This window comes from Arachis ipaensis, chromosome B3 (genome assembly GCF_059453495.1).
Source record: "Arachis ipaensis isolate K30076 ecotype BB chromosome B3, ASM5945349v1, whole genome shotgun sequence".
Classification (NCBI taxonomy): Eukaryota; Viridiplantae; Streptophyta; class Magnoliopsida; order Fabales; family Fabaceae; genus Arachis; species Arachis ipaensis.
Window position 1 is genome coordinate 58,738,141 of NC_142438.1, and position 23,639 is coordinate 58,761,779.

The window sequence follows — 23,639 nt, forward strand, 5'->3', positions numbered from 1 at the left end:
AGGAGCAAGGACAAGAACATTCTTGTTGAAGCAGATCCAGAACCTGAAAGGACTCTGAAGAGGAAACTAAAAGAAGCTAAATTACAACAATCCAGCAAGCACCTTTCAGAAATTTTCGAACAAGAAGAGGAGATGGCAGCCGAAAATAATAATAATACAAGGAGAATGCTTGGTGACTTTACTGCACCTAATTCCAATTTACATGGAAGAAGCATCTCCATCCCTACCATTGGAGCAAACAATTTTGAGCTGAAACCTCAATTAGTTTCTCTGATGCAACAGAACTGCAAGTTCCATGGACTTCTATCTGAAGATCCTTTTCAGTTCTTAACTGAATTCTTGCAGATATGTGATACTGTTAAGACTAATAGAGTAGATCCAGAAGTCTACAGGCTCATGCTTTTCCCTTTTGCTGTAAGAGACAGAGCTAGAATATGGTTGGACTCTCAACCTAAGGATAGCCTGAACTCTTGGGATAAGCTGGTCAAGGCTTTCTTAGCCAAGTTTTCTCCTCCCCAAAAGCTGAGTAAGCTTAGAGTGGATGTTCAAACTTTCAGACAGAAGGAAGGTGAATCCCTCTAGGAAGCTTGGGAGAGATACAAGCAACTGACCAAAAAGTGTCCTTCTGACATGCTTTCAGAATGCACCATCCTGGATATATTCTATGATGGTCTGTCTGAATTAGCTAAGATGTCATTGGATACTTCTGCAGGTGGATCCATTCACCTAAAGAAAATGCCTGCAGAAGCTCAAGAACTCATTGACATGGTTGCTAATAACCAGTTCATGTACACTTCTGAGAGGAATCCTGTGAGTAATGGGACGCCTCAGAAGAAGGGAGTTCTTGAAATTGATACTCTGAATGCCATATTGGCTCAGAATAAAATATTGACTCAGCAAGTCAATATGATTTCTCAGAGTCTGAATGGAATGCAAGCTACATCCAACAGTACTCAAGAGGCATCTGCTAAAGAAGAAGCTTATGATCCTGAAAACCCTGCAATAGCAGAGGTGAATTACATGGGTGAACCATATGGAAACACCTATAATCCCTCATGGAGAAATCACCCAAATCCCTCATGGAAGGATCATCAAAAGCCTCAACAAGGCTTTAATAATGGTGGAAGAAATAGGTTCAACAATAGTAAACCTTTTCCATCATCCACTCAGCAACAGACAGAGAACTCCGAACAAAATACCTCTAATTTAGCAAAATTAGTCTCTGATCTATCTAAGGCCACTGTGAGTTTCATGAATGAAACAAGGTCCTCCATTAGAAATTTGGAAGCACAAGTGGGCCAGCTAAGTAAAAGGATCACTAAAAACCCTCCTAGTACTCTCCCAAGCAATACAGAAGAAAATCCAAAAGGAGAGTGCAAGGCCATTGAATTGACCATCATGGCCGAACCCACAAGAGAGGAGAAAGACGTGAATCCCAAGGAGGAAGACCTCTTGGAACGTCCAGTGATCAATAAGGAGTTTCCCTCTGAGGAACCAAAGGACTCTGAGGCTCATCTAGAGACCATAGAGATTCCATTGAACCTCCTTATGCCCTTCATGAGCTCTGATGAGTATTCTTCTTCTGAAGAGAATGAGGATGTTACTGAAGAGCAAGTTGCCAAGTTCCTTGGTACAATCATGAAGCTGAATGCCAATTTATTTGGTAATGAGACTTGGGGAGATGAACCTCCCCTGTTTACCAATGAATTAAATGCATTGGATCAACTGAGATTGCCTCAGAAGAAACAGGATCCTGAAAAATTCCTAATACCTTGTACCATAGGCACCATGACCTTTGAGAAGGCTCTATGTGACCTGGGGTTAGGAATAAACCTCATGCCACTCTCTGTAATGGAGAAACTGAGAATCTTTGAGGTACAAGCTGCTGAAATTTCATTAGAGATGGCAGACAATTCAAGAAAACAGGCTTCTGGACAAGTAGAGGACGTGATAGTAAAGGTTGCAGGCCTTTACATCGCTGCTGATTTCATAATCCTGGATACTGGGAAGGATGAGGATGAATCCATCATTCTTGAAAGACCCTTCCTAGCCACAGCAAGAGCTGTGATTGATGTTAACAGAGGTGAACTAGTCCTTCAATTGAATGAGGACTCCCTTGAGTTTAAAACTCAAGGACATCCTTCTGTAAACATGGAAAAGAGGCACAGTTTTCGGTGAGTTAAGAACTATACTTGCAATGTAACCATTTTAATAATTTTTAATTCACCAGCTTCTGCGTCTCATCAATTTTTGGCGCCGTTGCCGGGGAGTTGCAATAGAGTGCTAATTTTATTGATTAGAATTTATTTATTTGCATTTTATTTTATTTTGCTACTATGAGCTGCATGTTTCTTCCGTCAAATGACGCGTTCACTTCTTGATCCACGCTTGCTAATATTCGATCCTGAAATTGAAAGGACAATTTCACGAATAAGGCAAGAACATCGTCAATTAGCCCGCTCTAAGGGCGGATCTGAAAGTGAATATGAGGAAGAAACCAGCCCCCGTTCTACTGATTCAGTTGTTTTACGTGCAGAAAACATGGCAGCTAGGAGAGTTACCATCCATGAGGAAGGAGCCCCTGATTTTACAATGCAACCGTTTCAAGCGCATCATCCAGCGGTAGCTACAGATTTTGAAATAAAGACCGCACTGCTAAATTTGATGCCCAAGTTTCATGGCCTACCTGCTCAAGAGCCTATCAAGCACTTGAGAGATTTCCAGGCAGCCTGTTCTACTGTCAGGCGTGATGGCACTGATGAAACTTCAATTCTGCTGAAAGCTTTTCCATTTTCTCTTGAGGGAAAAGCAAGAGAGTGGTACTACACTCAACCTCTAGCGAATGTATCCAACTAGAATACACTCAGAAAGGAGTTCTGGAGAAATTCTTTCCATCTGAAGTTACTGATGAACTGAGGAAGGATATCTCCACAATTGTTCAGGATGACAATGAGACTCTCTTTGAATACTGGGAGCGCTTCAGTAATCTTCTGGAAGCATTCCCCCATCACATGATTGACAAGATCGTGCTACTCAGCTATATTACACAGGGTATGAGGCCCCAAGATAAGACCACACTGGAAAGTGCCAGCAATGGGTCTATGAAGAAGTACAAGACCACTCATGAAGCTTGGCAATTAATCAGTGATTTAGCTGAATCCACTAGGAACCACAAACAGAAGCAAGGCCGTTCAAAAGCTGTTGCAGAAGTATCTTCTAGTAGAGAGACTGCTGCTCTGACTCAAAGCATCTGTGAAATGACGAACTTGCTGAAGCAAATGCAGTTGAATCAACAAGCTCAACAAGCTCAACCTCCTCCACCACAGCAAAACCAACAACTAGTCCCACAAAAAATTTGCGGAATCTGTGTTGATTATAGCCATTTGATGCCGAGGCATCTTAGGCTAGTTTCACTAGCATTTTTCTGTTAGTTTTAGTTGTTTTATGCATTTTCTTGAGCTTAAAGTAACCAAAAATGGTTAAATGAAGAACAAAGCAATGAACCATCCAAACAGTATGATTTTAATGCAAATTCCATGAGTTTTAGTTATATTACTTGAATGCTATGAATGGAAGATTTCTCATGAAATTTTGCAAGACTTTGATGCAATTGTTTGGATGATTTCAGGGAAGAAGAGGCTAAGCAAGGAAGCAACAAAATCAATAAAGGAAGCTTGAATATCACATGTGGAGTTTAAGTTCCAGTTTGAGCCTAAACTGGAGCTTAAACGCCAGAATCAGGAAGGCTAAGAAATGCTGGAATTGAAGTTTAACCTCCAGTTTAACCTTAAACTGGAGGTTAAACGCCAGAATGATAATGCCACTCAGGAAGGAGTTCCACGTTTAACCTCCAGTTTAACCTTAAACTGGAGGTTAAACGCCAGAATGGGAAAAGCACCAGGGAGCCATTTCCACGTTTAAGCTCCAGTTTGACCTCAAACTGGAGCTTAAACGTGTTCGACCAAGTTTTCTCCTCCAGGGTTGCTCTCTCCATTTCCACGTTTAAGCTCCAGTTTGACCTCAAACTGGAGCTTAAACGTGTTCGACACCTCCAGGGCTACCCTTCTAAGCTTCCACGTTTAACCTCCAGTTTAACCTTAAACTGGAGGTTAAACGTGTTCGACCTCCAGGATGCCTCCTTCCATTTCCACGTTTAACCTCCAGTTTAACCTTAAACTGGAGGTTAAACGTGTTCGACCTCCAGGGCTGCCCTTCCTATATCCACGTTTAAGCTTCAGTTTAACCTTAAACTGAAGCTTAAACGTGTTCGACTACATGACTCTCCAGGGCTGCCTTCTTCCATTTCCACGTTTAAGCTTCAGTTTAACCTTAAACTGAAGCTTAAACGTGCTTCTACAAAAGGCCTCACTGGAAGTGTCTGGCGTTTAAGCTGCAGTTTAAGCTTGAACTGCAACTTAAACGCCACTCTTGGAAAAGGTTTCTGGGCCAAAAATAGTGCGGTTTAAGTTAGTCTTTGAGCACAAACATTAACTTAAACTTACTCTGGTATGAAACCCAATTGAATATCATGGTTTATGGGATTGGGCCTGAAGGATTGATGAGTTTGAAATCTCAATTTATTGAGTCATGTGTCATTATTTGATTATCACTAAGTTGGCTCAATGAATGTTACAGAATTTGGATCAACAGCCTCATCAAGATTATGGATCATAAACCCAAGGCAAAAGGAAAGCAGGGAGAGGCCTCAAAGCCCAAGAAACACAACAGAAGCTCAATATAGAAAGTGTATAAATAGGATAGAATTTAAGTTAGGAAGAGCTGGAACCTTCACTTTTAGCTAGTTTTCATATCTTTGTAATTGAATTCAGAGCTATGACTCACTAAACCCCCTTTCATTGGGTTAGGGAGCTCTATTGTAATTCAATGAATCAATAATAGTTTATCTTCTTCTTCAATCTTTTCTCTTGAATTTTGTTAGAAAGCTTCTCGATCTAATTCCATTGGGTAGTTGTCTTGGGAAAGAAGCTACCCATAATTGGAATCCTTCGGAACCTTGGGAAAGGAATGGAGGATTCATGCTAGAGAAGCTTTCTCACAGTGAATTGGATTGGGGTTTGGATGGATATTGTGACATGTAATCCTACCAAATTGTGGTTCATGAAACTGTGTGGTATAATCAGTGATCGAGCATCATCTCTTCTTATGAACATTTAAACCAAGGGATTGGGAATTTGTTCATTTTTAGAGAGAATTGGTGAGCCAAGGGATTGGGATCCAATCATATAAGATTTCCAAGCAAAATTCAATGAACGCATTGCTTGAGGAAGAGATAAACATGTTTTGATTCGGAGATCTCAATATCTCCTATAACCCAATGAATCCCCCAATTCTGATTTCCATCTTCTCTTTACATTCTGCAACTCAATTCATGCAATCACCTCCATTCCCTTTTAATTTCAGCAATTTAGTTTCTGCTCTTTAATTCATGCAATTTAAGATTCCGCCATTTCAATTTCTTGTCATTTACTTTTCCCGCCAATTTTATATTCCGCAATTCTCATCTCAATCTTGATTCCGCTCAAGTAGAACACACTTCTAATCCGAATTGCTCACTCAACCAATCCTTGTGGGATTCGACCTCACTCTATTGTGAGTTTTTACTTGACGATAACCGGTGCACTTGCCGGAAGGAATTTTGCCGATCGTGCAATTTCCTAAATCGTAGCATAACTAGTTTATGCGCATCAAGTTTATGGCGCCGTTGCCGGGGATTGGTTTTCGATTGACAATTCTCCAATTGGAAGCTAACTAGATTGAGCAATTTCTCTTGCTTTGTTAATTCTGTTCAAGTTACTTGTTGAATTTTAATTTCTGCACTCGGTTACATGCTTTCTTTCTTTATGCCTTTAAATTCAAGCAACTAACTCACTGACTCACTAACTGTTTGAATTAATTCCTCAATTGCTCTAACCATACTCTTCCATTAACCAAGAGTATTTCACTTGTTTGTGCCTGTGCTGTGTTCTTGTATGACAGGTAGGAGAGGAGAGACATCAACTCCTCCATATACCGAACCAGAGAGGACCCTTCATAGACTGAGAAGGGAAGCAAGAGGGAAGAGAGTAGTGGGAGAAGAGGAATCTGAAGGAGAATCTGAGGACAATTTTGAGGAAGCTTTAGATCTCAACATGGATAGAGAAGTTCACAACCATGAGAGAGCTGATGGAAACAATGCCATTCCTGAGAGGAGGGTTCTTAGTTCATACATAAACCCAACCTCTGGGAATTGTGGTAGCAGCATCCAGAAACCACCCATTCAGGCTAACAATTTTGAACTCAAACCACAGCTAATATCACTTGTGGAGAATCATTGTTCATTTGGTGGAAGTGCTAATGAAGACCCAAACCAACATCTCACAAAATTCCTGAGAATTTGTGACACTGTGAAGTCCAATGGAGTCCAGGAAGATGCATATAAACTGCTTTTGTTCCCATTTTCACTTAGGGACAAAGCAGCTAAGTGGCTGGAATCATTCCCAAGGGGGAGTCTAACAACATGGGATGAGGTGGAAAGCAAGTTTCTGGCACGTTTCTACCCCCCACAAAAGGTCAATAGGCTTCGATCTGAGGTTCAGACTTTTAGACAACAAGATGGTGAAACTCTCTACGAGGCATGGGAGAGATTCAAGGACTTGACAAGGAAATGCCCACCAGACATGTTCCATGATTGGGTGCAATTGCATATTTTCTATGATGGACTCTCTTATGAATCAAGGAAGGCTGTAGACCATTCATCAGGAGGTTCATTGAACAGGAAAAAGACTGTGGAAGAGGCCATTGAGGTGATTGAGACAGTGGCTGAGAATGAGTACTACTATGCATCAGAAAGGCACAACACTAAGGGAGTCATGGAGCTGAACCATGTTGATACAATTCTAGCCCAAAACAAGGTGTTTGCCAAGCAACTAGCAGAGCTTACCAGGCAATTAGAAACAAAGCAAGTGGCTGCAATACACACACAAGATCAAGAGGAAGTAAGCATTGAAGGAGGTGATTGGGAAGAGGCCAACTATGTGGGAAACCAACAAAGGCAATCATATGATCCACACTCCAACACTTACAACCCAGGATGGAAAAATCACCCAAACTTTGGGTGGGGGAACCAACAAACCCAACCACAAAACCACAAACCTTACAACCACAACCAACATAACAATTCCACATACCAAAACTCCAACCAAAGATCATACCAAGCCACACAAAACACTTACCCCCAACCATCATATCATGGCCAAAATAATCAACCTACCCAACTTAATCCGAACCAATAATTTCAAGATCAATTAAACCGGATAGAAGGAATGATGGCAACCATGAGTCAAGACATAACCGAATTGAAAAGCTTCAGGGATGATGTGAGAGCTACCTTAAGAAACCATGGTGAAAAACTCAAGAGGATGGAGTCTCAAGTAGGAGAGCTATCTCAACAGGCCGTCAAATCAACTGCAGTGTTCCCTAGTGACACAGAAAAGAATCCTAAAGGGGAACAAAAGAGAGTGAGATGGGAAGAATGCAAGGCCATCACCATATTGAAGGAAGTTTCAGAAGAAGAAGGAATCAGGCCCTCAGAGCAGGAGCCAGAAATTTTGAAGGAAGGTGTGGAAGAAGTTAAGCAGGAAAGTGGAACTGAGCAAGCCAAGGAACTGCAAAAAGGCATGCTGGAAATATACCAACCAAAAGCACCATTTCCTCAGAGGTTAGGAGGAGGTGAAAAAGGGAAAACCTATTCAAGGTTTTTAGAGACATTTAACTCTCTCCATGTCAATATTCCCTTTCTTGAGATTCTCCATCAAATGCCTACACACATCAAGTATTTAAAGGAATTGTTAAGCAAGAAAAGAGTTTTGAAGGGAGGACAAACGGTAACAATGAACAAAGAATGCAGTGCTCTCATCAAGAAGGACACACTCTCTAAGAAAACGGACCCAGGAAGTTTTCATATCCCTTGCATCATAGGGGAAACAAAAATTGACAGAGGATTCTGTGATCTAGGAGCTAGCATAAATGTGATGCCTCTAACTCTTATGAAGAGGCTACAACTGAATGAGGTGAGATCCACTGATGTAATCATACAACTGGCTGACAAAACTCAGAAGCAAGCTGAAGGGGTAGTTGAAAATGTGCTGGTGAAAGTGGGGGATTATTACTTCCCCACAGACTTTGTCATTGTGGACATGGAGGAAAGCTACTTACACCCTATCATTCTGGGCAGACCATTTCTAGCCACTACTAGAGCGCTCATAGATGTAGAACAAGGAGAGCTAATTCTGAGAATACATGATGAACAGCTCATTTTCAAAGTTTTCAAACATGCATCTAAGCCTGAACCAGAACCTGAAAAGCCTAAGGATGATAGTAGCCATCTGTGTTTGGAGGAAAGTAATCCAGCAGCTGAAACTCTAAAACAGTCCTTGGAAGGCAAACAAGAGTTGCAAGAGTTAAAGCCACAAGAATCAGTGGAAACAGATCAGAAGGATCCTCCTGACATAAGGGTCAATGAAGAAATCCTCAAGAGAAAGGGAAGAGTGATAGGGAGATTGCCAAGAGGGTGGAGAAACAAGAAAATTCCCACTGAAGGTTTTTCTCCGGGAGATAACGTGATATCAAGTCATTATCTGCCAATCCCACCTGGCCTCAAAACCATTCCTTCCTAGCTCCCTCAAGTGTTCACAATCAGGAAAGTTCTTTCTATGGAACATTTAGAGGTCATGAATGAATCAAGTGGGGACGTTTTCATAGTGAGAGGAGAAGACGTCAAGCACTACAATCCACCCTAACAAGGGACAACCGTCAAGCTAGTGACGTGAAAGAAGCGCTTCATGGGAGGCAACCCATGTTTTAATACCCATACTTTTTTTGTTTTGTTGTGCATCTAATAAAGCATGGTTTCTTATGCATGAACTTGAATCCTCAGGACAACTGCTGAAAGAGTGCACTAAACATTGCATGTAAAATGCAATTTGCCTCTAAGTTTGGTGTGCCTGAAGGCACCCCAAATTTTATTCAAAATGCATTCAATTTTTAGTGCACAACCAAAGATTAAGTTTGGTGTTCCTCTTTGAACACGGTTCATGAAAAGCACGAAGTTCCTCTGGATTTCGAAATTCATGACAAGTATACCATTGGCATGTTTTAATGCTTTGGTTTCAATTACTTAGGGTAGTAAATTTGTTTAGAATCAAAGAGCCAAGGTGACTATGATTTATTAGAATTAAGCACATTCATTAAGGACAACCAATATGGATTTCATGTCATTAGGAGACTTGACCAAACACTAAGTTTGGTGTCCAAATAATAAGTGTGCATACATGTAGAAGTCACGGCTATAAGCTCATAAAGACAATAATTGATTTACATGTGCAAGTACTATTCATAATTCACATGGACCGAAAAATGATAGCAAACTTGTTTGTTTGTGCAGGTACAAAAGAAAAGACAAAAATGGAGGAAAAAGACAAAGGGAGGTACGATGCTTGGTCAAAAAGAAAATTCACAAGTCTTTGAAACTAACACATGGGAAAAGGAAGTTCTGCAAGAAAAGATAGCTACATGTACAACCTAATGCACCCAGAATACTTCCAAGAAAATGAAAAGCAATTCGTCCTTGATGCCAAGGCATCTTAGGCTAGTTTCACTAGTATTTTTCTGTTAGTTTTAGTGGTTTTATGCATTTTCTTGAGCTTAAAGTAACCGAGAATGGTTAAAAGAATAACAAAGCAATGAACCATCCAAACAATATGATTTTGATGCAAATTCCATGAGTTTTAGTTATATTACTTGAATGCTATGAATGGAAGATTTCTCATGAAATTTTGCAAGACTTTGATGCATTTGTTTGGATGATTTCAGGGAAGAAGAGGCTAAGCAAGGAAGCAACAAAATCAATAAAGGAAGCTTGAATATCACATGTGGAGTTTAAGTTCCAGTTTAAGCCTAAACTGGAGCTTAAACGCCAGAATCATGAAGACTAAGAAATGCTGGAATTGAAGTTTAACCTCCAGTTTAACCTTAAACTGGAGGTTAAACGCCAGAATGAAAAGTCTCACCAAAGAAGCATTCCACGTTTAACCTCCAGTTTGACCTCAAACTGGAGGTTAAACGCCAGAATGGGAAAAGCACCAGGGAGCCATTTCCACGTTTAAGCTCCAGTTTGACCTCAAACTGGAGCTTAAACGTGTTCGACCAAGTTTTCTCCTCCAGGGTTGCTCTCTCCATTTCCACGTTTAAGCTCCAGTTTGACCTCAAACTGGAGCTTAAACGTGTTCGACACCTCCAGGGCTACCCTTCTAAGCTTCCACGTTTAACCTCCAGTTTAACCTTAAACTGGAGGTTAAACGTGTTCGACCTCCAGGATGCCTCCTTCCATTTCCACGTTTAACCTCCAGTTTAACCTTAAACTGGAGGTTAAACGTGTTCGACCTCCAGAGCTGCCCTTCCTATATCCACGTTTAAGCTTCAGTTTAACCTTAAACTGAAGCTTAAACGTGTTCGACTACATGACTCTCCAGGGCTGCTTTCTTCCATTTCCACGTTTAAGCTTCAGTTTAACCTTAAACTGAAGCTTAAACGTGCTTCTACAAAAGGCCTCACTGGAAGTGTCTGGCGTTTAAGCTGCAGTTTAAGCTTAAACTGCAACTTAAACGCCACTCTTGGAAAAGGTTTTTGGACCAAAAATATGTGGTTTAAGTTAGTATTTGAGCACAAACATTAACTTAAACTTATTCTGGTATAAAACCCAATTGAATATCATGGGTTATGGGATTGGGCCTGAAGGATTGATGAGTTTGAAATCTCAATTTATTGAGTCATGTGTCATTATTTGATTATCACTAAGTTGGCTCAATGAATGTTACAGAATTTGGATCAACAGCCTCATCAAGATTACGGATCATAAACCCAAGGCAAAAGGAAAGCATGGAGAGGCCTCAAAGCCCAAGAAACACAACAGAAGCTCAATATAAAAAGTGTATAAATAGGATAGAATTTAAGTTAGAAAAGGACTTTTACCTTCACTTTTAGCTAGTTTTCATATCTTTGTAATTGAATTCAGAGCTATGACTCACTAAACCCCCTTTCATTGGGTTAGGGAGCTCTATTGTAATTCAATGAATCAATAATAGTTTATCTTCTTCTTCAATCTTTTCTCTTGAATTTTGTTAGAAAGCTTCTCGTTCTAATTCCATTGGGTAGTTGTCTTGGGAAAGAAACTACCCATAATTGGAATCCTTCGGAACCTTGGGAAAGGAATGGAGGATTCATGCTAGAGAAGCTTTCTCACAGTGAATTGGATTGGGGTTTGGATGGATATTGTGACATGTAATCCTACCAAATTGTGGTTCATGAAACTGTGTGGTATAATCAGTGATCGAGCATCATCTCTTCTTATGAACATTTAAACCAAGGGATTGGGAATTTGTTCATTTTTAGAGAGAATTGGTGAGCCAAGGGATTGGGATCCAATCATATAAGATTGCCAAGCAAAATTCAATGAACGCATTGCTTGAGGAAGAGATAAACATGTTTTGATTCGGAGATCTCAATATCTCCTATAACCCAATGAATCCCCCAATTCTGATTACATCTTCTCTTTACATTCTGCAACTCAATTCATGCAATCACCCCCATTCCCTTTTAATTTCAGCAATTTAGTTTCTGCTCTTTAATTCATGCAATTTAAGATTCCGCCATTTCAATTTCTTGTCATTTACTTTTCCCGCCAATTTTACATTTCGCAATTCTCATCTTAATCTTGATTCCGCTCAACTAGAACACACTTCTAATCCGAATTGCTCACTCAACCAATCCTTGTGGGATTCGACCTCACTCTATTGTGAGTTTTTACTTGACGATAACCGGTGCACTTGCCGGAAGGAATTTTGCCGATCGTGCAATTTCCTAAATCGTAGCATAACTAGTTTATGCGCATCAAGTTTATGGCGCCGTTGCCGGGGATTGGTTTTCGATTGACAATTCTCCAATTGGAAGCTAACTAGATTGAGCAATTTCTCTTGCTTTGTTAATTCTGTTCAAGTTACTTGTTGAATTTTAATTTCTGCACTCGGTTACATGCTTTCTTTCTTTATGCCTTTAAATTCAAGCAACTAACTCACTGACTCACTAACTGTTTGAATTAATTCCTCAATTGCTCTAACCATACTCTTCCATTAACCAAGAGTATTTCACTTGTTTGTGCCTGTGCTGTGTTCTTGTATGACAGGTAGGAGAGGAGAGACATCAACTCCTCCATATACCGAACCAGAGAGGACCCTTCATAGACTGAGAAGGGAAGCAAGAGGGAAGAGAGTAGTGGGAGAAGAGGAATCTGAAGGAGAATCTGAGGACAATTTTGAGGAAGCTTTAGATCTCAACATGGATAGAGAAGTTCACAACCATGAGAGAGCTGATGGAAACAATGCCATTCCTGAGAGGAGGGTTCTTAGTTCATACATAAACCCAACCTCTGGGAATTGTGGTAGCAGCATTCAGAAACCACCCATTCAGGCCAACAATTTTGAACTCAAACCACAGCTAATATCACTTGTGGAGAATCATTGTTCATTTGGTGGGAGTGCTAATGAAGATCCCAACCAACATCTCACAAAATTCCTGAGAATTTATGACACTGTGAAGTCCAATGGAGTCCAAGAAGATGCCTATAAACTGCTTTTGTTCCCATTTTCACTTAGGGACAAAGCAGCTAAGTGGCTGGAATCATTCCCAAGGGGGAGTCTAACAACATGGGATGAGGTGGAAAGCAAGTTTCTGGCACGTTTCTACCCCCCACAAAAGGTCAATAGGCTTCGATCCGAGGTTCAAACTTTTAGACAACAAGATGGTGAAACTCTCTACGAGGCATGGGAGAGATTCAAGGATTTGACAAGGAAATGCCCACCAGACATGTTCCATGATTGGGTGCAATTGCATATTTTCTATGATGGACTTTCTTATGAATCGAGGAAGGCTGTAGACCATTCATCAGGAGGTTCATTGAACAGGAAAAAGACTGTGGAAGAGGCCATTGAGGTGATTGAGACAGTGGCTGAGAATGAGTACTACTATGCATCAGAAAGGCACAACACTAAGGGAGTCATGGAGCTGAACCATGTTGATACAATTCTAGCCCAAAACAAGGTGTTTGCCAAGCAACTAGCAGAGCTTACCAGGCAATTAGAAACAAAGCAAGTGGCTGCAATACACACACAAGATCAAGAGGAAGTAAGCATTGAAGGAGGTGATTGGGAAGAGGCCAACTATGTGGGAAACCAACAAAGGCAATCATATGATCCACATTCCAACACTTACAACCCAGGATGGAAAAATCACCCAAACTTTGGGTGGGGGAACCAACAAACCCAACCACAAAACCACAAACCTTACAACCACAACCAACATAACAATTCCACATACCAAAACTCCAACCAAAGATCATACCAAGCCACACAAAACACTTACCCCCAACCATCATATCATGGCCAAAATAATCAACCTACCCAACTTAATCCGAACCAACAATTTCAAGATCAATTAAACCGGATAGAAGGAATGCTTGCAACCATGAGTCAAGACATAACCGAATTGAAAGCTTTTAAGGAAGAAGTAAACTCTAACCTGCAAAACCAAGGAGCTGCCATCCAGAAGCTAGAAAATCAAATTGTGTATTTGTCTAAGCAAACCCCTGGGACAAGCGCTTCTCATGCTGCCAAGGCTATTGCAAGGGAAGAGTGTAAAGCCATAACCCTCAGAAGTGGAAAGAATCTGAAGGAGATCTCAAAGGAAACCACAGAGGATGAAGCAAAGGAAAATGTGAAAGACAAAGAACAAGGACAATCTTTTACACCGTCTGCAACAAAAGAAAAAGAAAAAGAGGTCCTGAAGCCTTATACACCTAAAGCACCTTATCCTCAACGTTTGATGAAAAGTGAAAAGGATGGCCAATTCTCCAGGTTCTTGGAGATTTTCAAGAAGCTTCAAATTAACATTCCCTTTGCTGAGGCAATAGAGCAAATGCCACTATATGCAAAATTCTTAAAGGAATTGATGACCAAGAAGAGAAGCTGGAGAAATGAGGAAACTGTGTTGTTAACTGAAGAATGCAGTGCCATCATTCAGCACAAATTACCTCAAAAATTGAAGGATCCAGGCAGTTTCCAAATCCCCTGCATCATAGGAGAAGTCATGGTGGAGAAGGCCTTGTGTGACTTAGGGGCCAGTATCAATTTGATGTCTCTAACAATGATGAGAAGAATGAAGATTGAGGAAGCCAAACCAACAAGAATGGCCCTCCAATTGGCAGATCGAACTTTTAAATTCCCTCATGGGATAGTTGAGGATTTGTTGGTGAAAGTGGGAGATTTTATATTTCCTGCTGATTTTGTGGTGTTAGATATGGAGGAAGAAGCCAAAGCTTCAATAATTCTGGGAAGACCCTTCCTGGCTACTGCTGGAGCCATCATAGATGTACAAAAGGGTGAACTCACTCTTAGACTACATGATGAGAAATTGGTGTTTAACGTATTCAAGGCAATGAGCTATCCATCAGAATCACTAAGGGAATGCATGAGGATTGATGTAGTGGACATTGCAGTACAAGAAACTTTTGAGGAAACAATAAAGGAAGTGGCAGAGGAGGAGTTCACCAAGGATATTGAAGTTAGTGACATCAAGGCTGCTGAAACAACCATGCCAAGCATGCCAGAGAGAGTGAAAGAAGAGAAGGAAGCACCAAAACCTGAGCTCAAAGCATTGCCCCCTAATCTCAAGTATGCATACTTGGGTAGTGATGAGAGTCACCCTGTTATCATTAGCTCTGCCCTGAGCCAAGAACAGGAAGAAGAATTGATCAAGGTGCTACAAACTCATCAAGATGCCATTGGATGGACCCTAGCCGATTTGAAGGGAATAAGCTCATCCATATGCATGCATAAAATCTTGTTAGAAGAGGATGCTAGACCCTCCATTCAAGCTCAGAGAAGATTGAATCCCGTCATGAAAGAAGTGGTACAAAAGGAAGTTATGAAGTTATGGCAGGCAGGGGTAATCTACCCCATTTCTGATAGCCCATGGGTTAGTCCCATCCATGTAGTTCCCAAGAAAGGTGGCATAACTGTGGTGCCAAATGAGAAGAACGAACTCATACCCACAAGAACCGTCACTGGGTGGAGGATGTGCATAGACTACAGGAAGCTCAATGAAGCCACCAGAAAGGATCATTTCCCACTCCCATTCATGGATCAGATGCTTGAAAGGCTTGCCGGACATGCTTACTATTATTTTTTAGATGGATATTCAGGCTACAACCAAATAGTAGTTGATCCTAAAGATCAAGAGAAAATATCATTTGTTTGTCCATATGGAGTTTTTGCTTATAGACGCATGCCCTTTGGATTGTGCAATGCACCTGCCACTTTCCAAAGATGCATGCTGTCCATCTTTTCGGACATGATTGAAAAATTTATTGAGGTCTTCATGGACGATTTTTCTGTGTTTGGAGATTCTTTTCCTAGCTGCCTACACCACCTTGCCTTGGTGCTTAAGAGATGCCAAGAGACTAACCTAGTATTAAACTGGGAAAAGTGTCATTTCATGGTCACAGAAGGAATAGTCCTTGGCCACAAAATCTCTAATAGAGGCATTGAGGTGGACAGAGCTAAGGTGGAACTCATTGAAAAATTACCTCCACCAAGTAATGTAAGGGCAGTTAGGAGTTTTTTGGGACACGCTGGTTTTTACAGAAGGTTTATTAGAGACTTTTCTAAAATAGCCAAACCTTTGAGTAACTTGCTTGTCTCTGATACACCCTTTGTATTTGATAAAAATTGCATGCTAGCCTATGAACTTTTGAAGCAAAAACTTTCCTCTGCACCTATCATTGCCCCACCTGATTGGAACTTGCCTTTTGAACTGATGTGTGATGCATCAGACCTTGCTATTGGGGCAGTGTTAGGACAAAGGAAAGACAATTTGGTACATGTGATTTATTATGCCAGTAAAGTCTTGAATGATAACCAAAAGAATTACACAACCACTGAAAAAGAACTCTTGGCAATAGTCTTTGCATTTGACAAATTTAGATCCTATCTCATTGGATCTAAAGTCATTGTCTTCACTGATCATTCAGCTTTAAAATACTTACTTGCTAAACAAGAATCCAAACCAAGACTTATTAGATGGGTTCTTTTGTAGCAGGAATTTGACATTGAAATCAAAGACAAGAAGGGTGTAGAGAACAAGGTGGCAGACCATTTATCAAGAATACCATGTGAAGAAGGAAGTGCACAAAGCACACATATAAATGAGTGCTTTCCTGATGAACAACTCATGGTAATTCACAAAGCACCCTGGTTTGCAGACATAGCAAACTTCAAGGCCACTGGGAGTTTACCGTTGGAATTTAACAAACATCAAAGGAAGAAAATGGTAAATGATGCCAAATACTTCATCTGGGACGAACCATACTTGTTCAAAAAATGTTCCGATGGCATACTCAGAAGATGCATATCCGAGGAAGAAGGAAGGGAAGTCTTATGGGACTGCCATGGCTCCACTTATGGAGGACATTTTGCAGGAGAAAGAACAGCAGCTAAGGTGTTGCAGTGTGGTTTTTATTGGCCCACTATCTTCAAAGATGCAAAAGAATTAGTGAAGCACTGCCATGAATGCCAGAAAGCGGGGAACCTGCCAAGAAGAAATGAAATGCCACAACAATTCATTCTGGAACTTGAATTGTTTGATGTATGGGGGATAGATTTCATGGGACCCTTTCCCTCCTCATACTCAAATAATTACATTCTTGTGGCAGTAGACTATGTCTCCAAATGGGTTGAAGCAATAGCAACTCCAACCAATGATAATAAGGTAGTCATGAACTTCCTCAGAAAACACATTTTTTGCCGTTTTGGGGTTCCAAGAGCAATCATCAGTGATGGAGGAAGCCACTTCTGCAACAAACCATTAGAGGCATTGCTTCTAAAATATGGAGTCAAACACAAGGTAGCCACACCATACCATCCACAGACAAGTGGGCAAGCCGAAATATCTAACAGAGAACTCAAAAGGATCCTGGAAAAGACTGTGGGAACTTCAAGGAAGGACTGGTCGATTAAGCTAGATGATGCTCTTTGGGCATATAGGACAGCTTTCAAAACACCAATTGGAATGTCTCCTTACCAACTAGTATATGGAAAAGCTTGCCATTTGCCACTGGAGTTGGAGCACAAGGCATACTGGGCCTTGAAACTTTTGAACTTGGACAACAAAGCTGCTGGAGAAAGAAGGATGTTGCAAATTCAAGAGTTGGAAGAATTCAGAGCGGAAGCTTATGAGAATGCCAAAATTTACAAAGAAAGAGCAAAGAAGAAGAATGACAGCAACATAGCCCCAAGGAAATTTGAAGAAGGACAAAAAGTATTGCTCTACAATTCTAGGCTGAAGCTATTTCCAGGGAAGCTAAAATCAAGGTGGTCAGGACCATTCCTTGTCACCAAGGTCTCCAAATATGGACAAGTAGAAATCATGGAAGAAAAGTCACAACGAACCTTCATTGTGAACGGTCAAAGACTCAAAACATTACTTGGGAGATGTGGATGAGAAGGACAAAGTTAAATATCACCTCAACTGAGGAAGCTGACCGTCAAGCTAATGACGTTAAAGAAGCGCTTGTTGGGAGGCAACCCAACCTGAGGTAATACCCTTTTGCTGTTTCTTTTATTTGTTTCAATAAAAAGGGTGAAGTAATTTCTGTGCATTGCAAAGAATTAAGTTTGGTGTTTCACACCAAACAATGAATTCGTGGATCAATAATTCAAAGGGGAATGTGTGACTCTAAGTTTGGTGTTCCACCATAAAGATCAACTGAACACAACAACCTTTGAATTATATGAGAGGAACAACCATTCTAAGCAGTCACAGAAATGCTTAAAACCCTTAGCAGCAACTTCATTCCAAAGAGAACTCAAGGATTCAAAGCACAGAGAAGTAAGTGGGAGACTAAGTTTGGTGTTCACACACCAACTTAAGACTCAGATACTTACCCACACATAGTTGAGCTAACCACTCAAGTGCTTGAGAAGCAAGCAACTTCATCACTCTTTGCAGGAAAGGAAACAAGGATTTTAAAGCATGAAGCAACATTTAGGAGAAGAAGGGAAATCAAATTGTTTCCTGGCAACAAAGAGAAAACAAGGAATTTCACAAGGTGGTATTGTTCCTTGATAATTCTTTAAAAAGGGCAAACAAAAGCATGCTTGTTCTGGTTTAAACTGTAAATGTTGAATCTTTCTGGAATGTGAAGTTTTTAGTATATTTGTCTGTTTATTGCTTTGAATAAAGTGAATGCCTAGATGTTTGGATATAACTCCACCTTCTTAAACAAATGCTTGCCATGCTTGTTCTGTCTCCGAAAATAAAAGAAAAGTTTGAACAAAAGTAACTTGGCTAAATTAGTGACAAATCAAGTAGAATTAAGTGGTGGTATGCATGCTTGATTGTTTAGTCAGATCACTGGAATTAGAGTGTAGAATTATCATTCTTTGTGTAGAAATTGAAAACTGTCTATGGATCTTGATGAATAAATGTCTTTGGCCATGAAAAAAAGAAAGAAAAAGAAGAAGAAAAAGCCACTGAAAAAGGGCAACCAAAAAGAAAAAAAAAATTGAGAAAATAAGCTAGGTACCAATGGTTTGAACTTCTGAGACAAATGCCTGTGGTGTTTATGTATTAAGGATATGCTTGGATGAATAGGTTCTGAGGAGTGTTTCAACACTTGGTAACTTGGGTTAACTAACCCGGGATTATCAACCAAAAGTCCATTATCAAGAGCAACCTAAATACAAAACATTTAGTCACACAAAGAGGTGCTGGGCACCAATGTCTCAAGAAGAAATGTGAACTAAAATGCCTAAAGTGGATATGTGTAGTGCACTGATAAGAAAAAGAAAATGCCAAAGGCTTGTGCAACACATGACACTAAGCAAATAAGGAGCAAAGTAGCTCTAAGAAAAAGAAAAGAAAAACAAAGAAGAGAAAAGTGCCAAAGACATAAGAATAACAAGAAGCCATAGCAGTGTTTGATGGATGCAATGAAAAAGTGATAATCTTACCTGATAAGTATGAAAAAGTGATGCTGCAACTTTCTGCATAAAACCCTTCTGATGAACTTCAAATGCTTGCTAATATAGCCAATGTAATTGCTTTCTGTTTCATACTTTCTTCTCAAATAACTCAGGACTTGCTTAGGGACAAGCAAGTATTAAGTTTGGTGTTGTGATGCCAAGGCATCTTAGGCTAGTTTCACTAGTATTTTTCTGTTAGTTTTAGTGGTTTTATGCATTTTCTTGAGCTTAAAGTAACCGAGAATGGTTAAAAGAATAACAAAGCAATGAACCATCCAAACAATATGATTTTGATGCAAATTCCATGAGTTTTAGTTATATTACTTGAATGCTATGAATGGAAGATTTCTCATGAAATTTTGCAAGACTTTGATGCATTTGTTTGGATGATTTCAGGGAAGAAGAGGCTAAGCAAGGAAGCAACAAAATCAATAAAGGAAGCTTGAATATCACATGTGGAGTTTAAGTTCCAGTTTAAGCCTAAACTGGAGCTTAAACGCCAGAATCATGAAGACTAAGAAATGCTGGAATTGAAGTTTAACCTCCAGTTTAACCTTAAACTGGAGGTTAAACGCCAGAATGAAAAGTCTCACCAAAGAAGCATTCCACGTTTAACCTCCAGTATGACCTCAAACTGGAGGTTAAACGCCAGAATGATAATGCCACTCAGGAAGGAGTTCCACGTTTAACCTCCAGTTTAACCTTAAACTGGAGGTTAAACGCCAGAATGGGAAAAGCACCAGGGAGCCATTTCCACGTTTAAGCTCCAGTTTGACCTCAAACTGGAGCTTAAACGTGTTCGACCAAGTTTTCTCCTCCAGGGTTGCTCTCTCCATTTCCACGTTTAAGCTCCAGTTTGACCTCAAACTGGAGCTTAAACGTGTTCGACACCTCCAGGGCTACCCTTCTAAGCTTCCACGTTTAACCTCCAGTTTAACCTTAAACTGGAGGTTAAACGTGTTCGACCTCCAGGATGCCTCCTTCCATTTCCACGTTTAACCTCCAGTTTAACCTTAAACTGGAGGTTAAACGTGTTCGACCTCCAGAGCTGCCCTTCCTATATCCACGTTTAAGCTTCAGTTTAACCTTAAACTGAAGCTTAAACGTGTTCGACTACATGACTCTCCAGGGCTGCTTTCTTCCATTTCCACGTTTAAGCTTCAGTTTAACCTTAAACTGAAGCTTAAACGTGCTTCTACAAAAGGCCTCACTGGAAGTGTCTGGCGTTTAAGCTGCAGTTTAAGCTTAAACTGCAACTTAAACGCCACTCTTGGAAAAGGTTTCTGGACCAAAAATATTGTGGTTTAAGTTAGTATTTGAGCACAAACATTAACTTAAACTTATTATGGTATGAAACCCAATTGAATATCATGGGTTATGGGATTGGGCCTGAAGGATTGATGAGTTTGAAATCTCAATTTATTGAGTCATGTGTCATTATTTGATTATCACTAAGTTGGCTCAATGAATGTTACAGAATTTGGATCAACAGCCTCATCAAGATTACGGATCATAAACCCAAGGCAAAAGGAAAGCATGGAGAGGCCTCAAAGCCCAAGAAACACAACAGAAGCTCAATATAGAAAGTGTATAAATAGGATAGAATTTAAGTTAGAAAAGGACTTTTACCTTCACTTTTAGCTAGTTTTCATATCTTTGTAATTGAATTCAGAGCTATGACTCACTAAACCCCCTTTCATTGGGTTAGGGAGCTCTATTGTAATTCAATGAATCAATAATAGTTTATCTTCTTCTTCAATCTTTTCTCTTGAATTTTGTTAGAAAGCTTCTCGTTCTAATTCCATTGGGTAGTTGTCTTGGGAAAGAAACTACCCATAATTGGAATCCTTCGGAACCTTGGGAAAGGAATGGAGGATTCATGCTAGAGAAGCTTTCTCACAGTGAATTGGATTGGGGTTTGGATGGATATTGTGACATGTAATCCTACCAAATTGTGGTTCATGAAACTGTGTGGTATAATCAGTGATCGAGCATCATCTCTTCTTATGAACATTTAAACCAAGGGATTGGGAATTTGTTCATTTTTAGAGAGAATTGGTGAGCCAAGGGATTGGGATCCAATCATATAAGATTGCCAAGCAAAATTCAATGAACGCATTGCTTGAGGAAGAGATAAACATGTTTTGATTCGGAGATCTCAATATCTCCTATAACCCAATGAATCCCCCAATTCTGATTACATTTTCTCTTTACATTCTGCAACTCAATTCATGCAATCACCCCCATTCCCTTTTAATTTCAGCAATTTAGTTTCTGCTCTTTAATTCATGCAATTTAAGATTCCGCCATTTCAATTTCTTGTCATTTACTTTTCCCGCCAATTTTACATTCCGCAATTCTCATCTCAATCTTGATTCCGCTCAACTAGAACACACTTCTAATCCGAATTGCTCACTCAACCAATCCTTGTGGGATTCGACCTCACTCTATTGTGAGTTTTTACTTGACGATAACCGGTGCACTTGCCGGAAGGAATTTTGCCGATCGTGCAATTTCCTAAATCGTAGCATAACTAGTTTATGCGCATCAGTCCTTCTCCCTAATTCATATATTTACCATCAAGCCACCCTTCACAAATCACCCTAGCTGTCCATTTTGCACTTACGGGCACTATAAAGAACCACTTGGGGAACAAGTTCAACACCACCAAATCTCCTTCATGCACATTTCCTTCATCATAGCATAAACTATCTCTTGCCGAAAACAACCTCCCCACACTTCCAACAACACTTCTTGCTTCACCTTGTCAACTTTAGCTTATCACTTACCAAAACTAAAGAACCAATGGCAGCTTCATCTAGCCACAAAAGGAGAAAAGACAAGCAGCCAATGGAGGAAAACAGGGAATTCGATGCATGGAGATACAGATCAGTTTTCCATGAGATTCAAGCCGAATGGATGAGACCTAAAACGGTACTAGCAGAGGTTCCCTTTGACCTTGAAAAGGATGAGTTCCCAGGTGTTTGGGAAAAGATCAAAAAGAGGAAGTGGGAGCTCCTGACTAAGCCAATCACTAAAATCAACATCAACTTGGTGAAAGAGTTTTATGCAAATGCAGTAAGGGAGGATCCAACCAAGAAACCCACATACAAAAGCTATGTGAGAGGGGTGGAAGTTGACTTCAGTCCCAAAGCAATCATGAAAACCCTTGGCCTGAAAAACATACATTTCAGCCAAGCAAGTTATGAAGAAAGGATGATAGGAGAACCTGACTATGCAACTATTGCTGAAGACCTTTGTGCCATCAGAGCTGAATGGGTGAGAAAAACAAGAGGGGCTCCAAGAGTCTTGAGAAGGGGAGACCTAACACCTGAAGCTAAAGGGTGGTATGCAATAGTTAGGAGATCCATCCTACCCACTGCAAACTCTTCAGAAATAGTCCCTAAAAGAGCCATCTTGCTACATTGCATTATGGTGGGAGGGGAGATCAAAGTTCATAAACTCATTGCTGAACAGATACAAGAGTTTAGTGAGAAAAGTGACCCTGAATCCTGGCTCCACTTCCCTAGCACTATCATTAGACTATGCATCGATGCCCAAGTACCACTTGAGGATGAAAGACCTAATTGGCTATATCCTGGATTGGCCATAACTGCGTACAGAATGACTCTTGGCCCAACTCCTCCAAGACATACAAGAAGAAGAAATGAAGAAGGGCAACAAGTGGAAGCCGAGCAAGAAGCAGAACAAGAAAGACAGGAAGGAGAAGACAGAGAAGAAGAGCAAGAAGAGCAAGCAATTCCAGAAAGAAGACAACGAATTCCCAGAGACCCCATGGATATGAGCAGAATGCAGGAAATCATGGAAGGAATGTCTCAACAATACATGAGGTCTCAGGAGAGACAAGAGGACTTTCACCTAAAAATGATGGATATGCAAAGGAACTTTGAATCAAGATTCTTCGATCTGCAAAGGGAACAGAATTTACACTTACAGGAATCCTTCAGCCACATATGCCAACACCAAGATGCTAATGTCTTGGCAATCAAGGAAGCCACCACTTTACAGAATGCAAGATACTCAGTCCAAGCTGATTACAACATCAGTTCGCAAATCAAGCTTAACTACATAGGGGAACATCTACACAAGATGGACCCAGCATTCCCAGCTTTTGATGAGTATTTTAAAGGGAGGAAAGAAGGAGAAATAAACAAGGCAATGATCCTTGAAAAAGGAGTGGAAGAAACGATGAAAAAGGCTGGATTCTGGAAAAAGCTCATAAGAAAAGACAAAGGAAGCACAAGTGGTCAAAAAGAGGCAGGAAGCAAGAAGAAGCAGGATCCCAAGAATTAAGAAGAACCAAGCAATAAATAAGAGGTGGTCTCGTTCCTTAATAATCAAATGATCATTGGTGGATTGTCTTTATGAGCTTTCTTTCATCATAAGTCATTTAAGTGTTATGTGGAGTTTTTTTTTTAGTATGAGTGTCTGTTTATTGCTTTGAATAAAGTGAATGCCTAGATGTTTGGATATAACTTCACCTTCTTA

General features: G+C 40.3%; 3 non-coding genes across 3 annotated transcripts; all 3 read right to left on the reverse strand.

Annotated features, from left to right (window-relative positions):
- Window positions 1-528: 528 nt before the first annotated feature.
- On the reverse strand, window positions 529-636 carry LOC148570771 (small nucleolar RNA R71). The gene has a single exon (XR_015908433.1). It is a non-coding gene; the product is annotated as a small nucleolar RNA R71 (small nucleolar RNA).
- Window positions 637-6,575: 5,939 nt separating this feature from the next.
- Window positions 6,576-6,679, reverse strand: LOC148570772 (small nucleolar RNA R71). Its single transcript, XR_015909027.1, has one exon. It is a non-coding gene; the product is annotated as a small nucleolar RNA R71 (small nucleolar RNA).
- A 6,137-nt stretch (window positions 6,680-12,816) lies between these two features.
- LOC148570773 (small nucleolar RNA R71) lies at window positions 12,817-12,920 on the reverse strand. The gene has a single exon (XR_015908789.1). It is a non-coding gene; the product is annotated as a small nucleolar RNA R71 (small nucleolar RNA).
- Window positions 12,921-23,639: the final 10,719 nt, after the last annotated feature.